The sequence below is a fragment of the Saccostrea echinata genome, unplaced genomic scaffold, assembly GCF_033153115.1.
Source record: "Saccostrea echinata isolate AGI-Se365-2 ecotype Australia unplaced genomic scaffold, CSIRO_AGI_Sech_v1 ptg000012l, whole genome shotgun sequence".
NCBI lineage: Eukaryota > Metazoa > Mollusca > Bivalvia > Ostreida > Ostreidae > Saccostrea > Saccostrea echinata.
Genome location: NW_026889761.1, coordinates 2,366,356 through 2,373,354, shown reverse-complemented (window position 1 = coordinate 2,373,354; position 6,999 = coordinate 2,366,356).

Genomic DNA, 6,999 nt, shown 5'->3' with positions numbered 1-6,999 from the left:
ATCTGGCAGCAACATAAGATCTGGCAACATGAATAAGATCTGGCAGCAACATGAATAAGATCTGGCAAGTCGGATGCTTCTTGATTGAAGAGTTGAATTTTTTGAGGCCTTTTAAACTAGATACATGATCAACAAATTATGTTTGATATTATTTAAGAACAGTTTTGAACTGGAGGTACTTAACCAAACTCACAAAATTATACCCCTGCCATTGACCTTGAACATGCTGAAATGACCTTGGGTCAAGGCTATGATATACCTTAAACTTGGTAATTAACATCCAATATTCATCTATTCATACTTCTCTGATAAAAAGGTATGGACCATACACAAATGCACTGTCAAATGACAAGGTGATATTCATTTATTATATATACTGTATACATATACAATCATGTAACTCCCAAGCTTTGTTTGCAGGGGGTGAAATTACTACATGAAGCAAGTTTGAAAGGTTTCAAGCCTGGAAAGAATGCATGTATTGAAAGACTATATCATAATTTACAATCCTAAACTTTCATTTTTATTTTGGCTGAGAGTATCAGCAAATGCTAGATTGTGACATGCATATCTTCTTCTGGGTTTATATAAAGCTACATCTTCAATGCACAGTAGGTTCTTAAAGCATCAAGTGCATTGTCTATAACTGGAATAAAACTGAAAAATTGTCTCCTTAATATGACTTTATTCAGTTTGGACTTTATTAAACATTAGTAACATTACCCAGTCACAGAGACACATAACCCAGTCACAGAACAATATAACCCAGTCAAAGAGAAACATAACCCAGTCACAGAGAAACATAACCCAGTCACTGAGAAACATAACCCAGTCACAGAACAACATGACCCAGTCATTGAAAAACATAGCCTAGTCCCTGAACAACATAACCCAGTCACATAGACACATAACCCAGTTACTGAGAAACATAACCCAGTCACGAGAAACATAACCCAGTCACAGAACAAGATAACCAAGTCACAGAGAAATATAACCCAGTCACTGAGAAACATAACCCAGTCACAGAGAAACATAACCCAGTCAAAGAGAAACAACCCAGTCACAGAGAAACATAACCCAATCACAGAGAAATGTAACCCAGTCATTGAACAACACAATCCAGTCACTGAACAACAAAACTCAATCACAGAACAACATAACCCAGTCAAAAAACAACATACCCCCGTCATAGCGAAACATAATCCAGTCACAGAACAACATAACCCATTCACTGAACGACATGACGAAGTCACTGAACAACATACCTCAATCAAAGAGAATCACAGAGAAACATAACCTAGTTACATAAAAACATAACCCGGTCACAGAACAACATAACTCAGTCATTGAAAAACATAACCTATTCCCTGAACAGTATAACCCAGTCCCAGAGAAACATAACCCAGTCACTGAACAACATCACGCAGACACTGAGAAACATAACCCAGTCACAGAGAAACATAGCTGAGTCACTGAACAGCATAACCCAGTCACAGAGAAACATAACCCAGTCACAGAACAACATAACCAAGTCACAGAGAAAAATATCCCAGTCACAGAGAAATATAACCAAGTCAGAGAGAAACGTAACCCAGTCAGTGAACAACATAACGCAGTCACGGAAATACATAAACTAGTCCCTGTACAACATAACCCAGTCACAGAGAAACATAATCCAGTCACTGAACAACATAACCCAGTCATTGAACAACATAACTCAGTCACAGAGAAGCATAACCATGTCACAGAACAAAATAACACAGTCCTTGAGAAACATGTCACAGAACAACATAACCCAGTCACCGAGAAACATAACGCAGTCACTGAATAACATAACCCAGTCAAAGAGAATCACAGAGAAACATAACCCAGTCACAGAACAACATAACCTAGTCCCTGAACAACATAACCAAGTCATAGAGAAACATAACACAGTCACATAACAATATAACCCGGTAACAGAGAAACATAACCCAGTCACTGAAAAACATAATACCAGTCACTGATCATGAAAAACATAATCCCAGTCAAGGAGAAACGTAACCCAATATAAATATGGTAATTCAAATTCATATTCATTTTGGTTGTTTGGAATATTAAAAATATTCAAAACTGACATATGAATTTGAAGAATGTCTTCCTTAGAGAGGGAACTATTAGTATAAGTTGTATTACCACTTGTAGAATTAAATCCAAGTTCCTCTAAAATACATTTAATATAATGAGCCTTACAAACAAAGACAATGTTGTTACCTGCTTTGTCAGCAGGGACGAGTACGTACTTATCATGTAATCTATCTAATTCTTTTTGCCCTTCTGGATTATTGAATACAGAAGGATAGATGGTTCTCATATTGCCCCTCAATCTTTTAATGCGCGATTTTAACATACATCTGATACATTTAATCCATTCTGACAAAGCGTCAAGGTCTTCTTTTTCATGTCTGGCCCATTGCCTGGCGTAATCCTCTACAGAATCCATAATATTTATGAAATTCCGACGCCAGTTGAAGGATCGGGGTTCCCTATATTTGGGACCTTTTAAAATAAGTGATCTAAGGTCCTCATTATTAACTATATTTACGTCACCAGTAATACAGTGTCCAGCAGGACTATAGTTATAGGGTGAAGAAGAACATGAACACGATGGAGGATTATGTTTCAGATATTCAATATCCAGGCCCTGTAAAGTTTTCTTGTAATTAAAAAGTTTGGAAGCAATAGTCGAGTATATTTGTAGGAAAAACAAGGTGTAGTCTTTAACTTGAAATATGGTGGAATACAAGACTGGACCCTTTTGTGATTAAAAATTACTTATATTAACCGCGTCAATTCCTTTGTTGGCATATTGAAGCTTAAGGAAAAAACGGATTGTTTTAGCAGCATTTTCTTCAGTAAAACGTGGGGGTTTAAAAAGCCTTTGATTTGCAATATCCATAATCACAGATCCGAGCCTATATTCTGGTGTCGAAGAATCAAAAAATGGACATTCCTTGACCTTTTCAAGAAGACTATTTATTTACATTTATATAGGATAGGTTGCGCCTCTGTTGGCCCTACGTTGAAAAAATCACTGTCCGTAAAAGAACAATGGGCCATTGTTGGGCCAACACAAGTAAAGGACACTGGACCATCATTGAGTCACCGATGGTATGTTGATTAACGGACATTGGGCCATTGTTGGGCTAACACAAAAAGTGTGTTGGGCCATAATCCGAGATTCCTCTGACTCTAACCCCTGCTTTTATATTTTGACATGTGCAGGGCATGTCAAAATATAAAAGCAGGGGTTAGAGTCAGAGGAATCTCGGATTAGTTGGGCCAATGTTGGGCCTTTGTTGACACAATCACTGTTCATAGTGGACGTTGGTCCATTGTTGGGGCAGCATTGACCAAATTCAGTAATAAAATGGATAAACATTGTGCCAACGTTGGTTCAACATGTTGGGCCAACGTAGGGCCGATGAGCAAACTTACCATGGGCAAACGTTAACGCAGTCAACAACTGTGCGCCAACGTTGGCCCAACGTAGTCTTGCTATCTGGGTTAAATAAGAAGAAAAGGAAAAAACAGCCTTACTCCACAGCTCTATCTGGGGGTATGGGGGAGGGGTACCAATTAACAGGCAATAAAAAAATTAATAATAATTATATATATGGAAAAAAAAATTAAATAGATAATTAAAAAAAAAACAGACTTGCTTCACAACTCTCTTTTGTGGGGTGTGTGTAGTTTGGTGGTGGTGGTTGTGGAAAGGGGGGGGGGGTACCAACAGGCAATGAAAAAATATTTTCTCGCCAGCTGGGGAAAATTATCTATTTTCAACATTATTATATGTTTCAAAAAAGTAGCAGCTCCAATTTCAAATTTATGGTTGTCCTCTAAACAATCCGAATTTGCAAACACATTTTATTTAGTACCTCTCAAATAGAAATTGCTGTCATCTTTTCATTTTGAACAAAAAATACTTTGCAAGCATCATAGTAAATTTTATTTTAGTCATGTGTAAGTGTAATTGTTTGTATGTGTATATGCATCGTTTGTTTTGTAAAAATGAAAGGTAAATGAATTTACAAGAATACAGATAAAAACTGTGTAACACTATTTTTATAACAATTATTATTATAAGTACATGTACCACAGAATTATATTATAGCTAGGTCTTTACCCTTCTTTAAAAATAAACTGGGGTCAATTTTGCTTGAGATTTGTTAAATTAATTTGCACTTTTAGTTAGCTTAAATGTTTCCAAAGTTCACACAATGAATTTCATCATGAACATATACTAGTACTCAGTAACCTTATTGCCATATACCTCATCCAAGTCAACTTGGCCCTACAGTTCCTCAAAAGATAATAAGATTTTTTTTGTATATACTAAAAATAATCCTTTTAAGGCCCCACCAAGTAGGACTATTGCTAAACCAAATATGAATATAATTATACAATAGGCGAAATATCTACATGACTGACTTTGAACCTGCTGATCACATAATTTTGAAACATGCATATAGACTAAATCTCAGGTTTGAAAAATTCAGACTAAAGAAAGAACTCCCAGGCTTTCACATATATTAATCTTTTATATGTGAATTGTTTAAATATTAAACAGTGAACATTGGGCTAAACATTTGGATAAGCAGTATATCAATTAACCTTGATAAAAATAACTCAGAATAAGCATAATTTAATTTCATATTTTTTTTATTATGACAACATACATGCTGAATAAAAAGACATATGAAATCAAACGTTTAAATGTTTTATTCTTAAAATAAAGGTGACAATAGTACTTGTGATATTCTCAATTACAAATATGCACATGTATTTTAGTTTATCCTGCATTTGTTTATAAAAGTGTGTGCCTATTATATCATTTTATTCAATAAGATTTTCGAATTATAGACAATAAATGTCACATAAACAAAGATTTTTGAATGATCCATGTACAGGCATGGACATGTCATAACACATGAAATATAAACGTTTGCCCAGATATAATCAGTTTACACTCTTAAGTGCTTTAATAGGAAAAATTAAAAAAAAAATGTTTTCAGATATTGGATGAAGTGAAAAAAATGAATCAGAATCTTTTGACAATTATTGATAATAATTATCTAAATTAATAATTTAATAATACAATAATCATGTAAATTTTTGTACATTTTTTTTTTTGAATTCACATCTTATGAAGCAGGTTTAACTACATTATACAGGTAACTTTCAACAGTACTGTTTGGGCTTCATCATTTGAGAAACAGTTAGAAAACATTTTTTCAATAAAGAACCCTTATGCATGCACCAGAAGTGCTAAAAACAAACAAAAAAGGGACAACAAAGAGGCCCATGTGCCATAACTCTCATTAAGTCATATTACCCTGTTCTTCTGAAGAAAATTCCTTCGTTATTTCCATAAAAAAATTTGACCCAATATGGTGACCCTACCTTGTTTCTGCATTTATATCTAGTACATTCAAAAATGCACTAAATCAAACTTTGCTTTCTTATGCAGAAAACAATTTCTGCCAAAAATTTTACATGCAAACATAATACATTTAAGGTCAAGATGAAATATATGGAGATAACGAACAGTATTCAAGCTCAAAAGTCCATTAATCAATACAAAATAGGAGCAGAGCAAACACGGACCCCTAAACATCAGAGGTGGGATCAGGTGCCATGGAGGAGTGAGCATCCCCTGCCGACCGGTCACACCCACCGTGTGCTCCTTGTCATGATCGGGAAATAACGGAAAAATCCGTTGACAATTCAGTGTGTAAATAATGGCCTAACAATTAGTAAGAAAAACGTCAGTCAGCATTTGACTCAATGATAAATTGTATTTGCTGACAAGGTCATTGTATCGACCATAGAACTTACGAAATGATGACTTTAAACGAGACAGCTGATATTCTTGTTTCATCAACTTATTTGTCAATAATTTACCTCGTTTTAGAAATTGTACTTACGTAGAGCATGCTCTTGCGTATCGAATCAACTGAGAGATATATACCCCGTATGCAGGTGATGAAGGTATATTGCTGCATAAGTAAAGGAAGTTGACGATTGAAAAGTTAAAGTCATCACGTTCATCATAAAGCTTGGTTGTTAGATTACCATTAACGTCTTTTTCAAGTAAAATATCCAAATATGAACTAGTAAATGACTTTAGACTAACTGTTTGGTGCTAGATCCATTATGACATCATAATCAATTTCAACTTTCTTTTTCCCGTACTTTACGGCTCTAATATAATTATGTAGAAAATAAAATATTTCATGGAATTTAATTTAAAATAATGTGAAAAGTAATCCCGATACCTATATTCAATTTAATATCATTTTAAAGAAGATGCCAAGAACATATAAATTACCGTTTTCTGAGAGACTGTAGGCAATCTGGGTACATTTCCTTTGTCTGATATGGAAAAAAACTCCCGTATTCATGACTGGTTTTCTTAATTTTTCTTTGAAAATGACAGTTTAAGATATGATTTTTCGTCTTGTTTACTTACAAATTATGCCCCGAAACACCTTATTTGACCAAGCTAAAGTTATAAAGCATCATTAAAGGAATTTATTTCTCACATTTGAGAAATCTGTAGGCACCTTTCATTTACTAGATCTTGACCTTAAAGCAATAATTCGATCTATATTGAGGCTGAAATATTTTAATATAATAAGTTCCTATAAACATATTGCTTCTGAAATAATTATTTTTTATCAATATAATTTTAACATCCAAAGCTATTTGTTCAACTATTCATTTTTCAGTTATTTTATGCTTAACAATGTTTAAAAATAGTGCCGGAAGTTTTAATGGAAGGTCGTATCTGCCGCATACGACCATTCAAATATTCAATCGCATAGTAACTGAATTATTGAAATTTTTCAGACAACCTGTTTATCATCAATATGTTACTGCACAATTACGAAGCAAATAATTGACTAACGTTAACATATATTTAAAAGGTACATGACGTACTGTACTCCGTTTTTA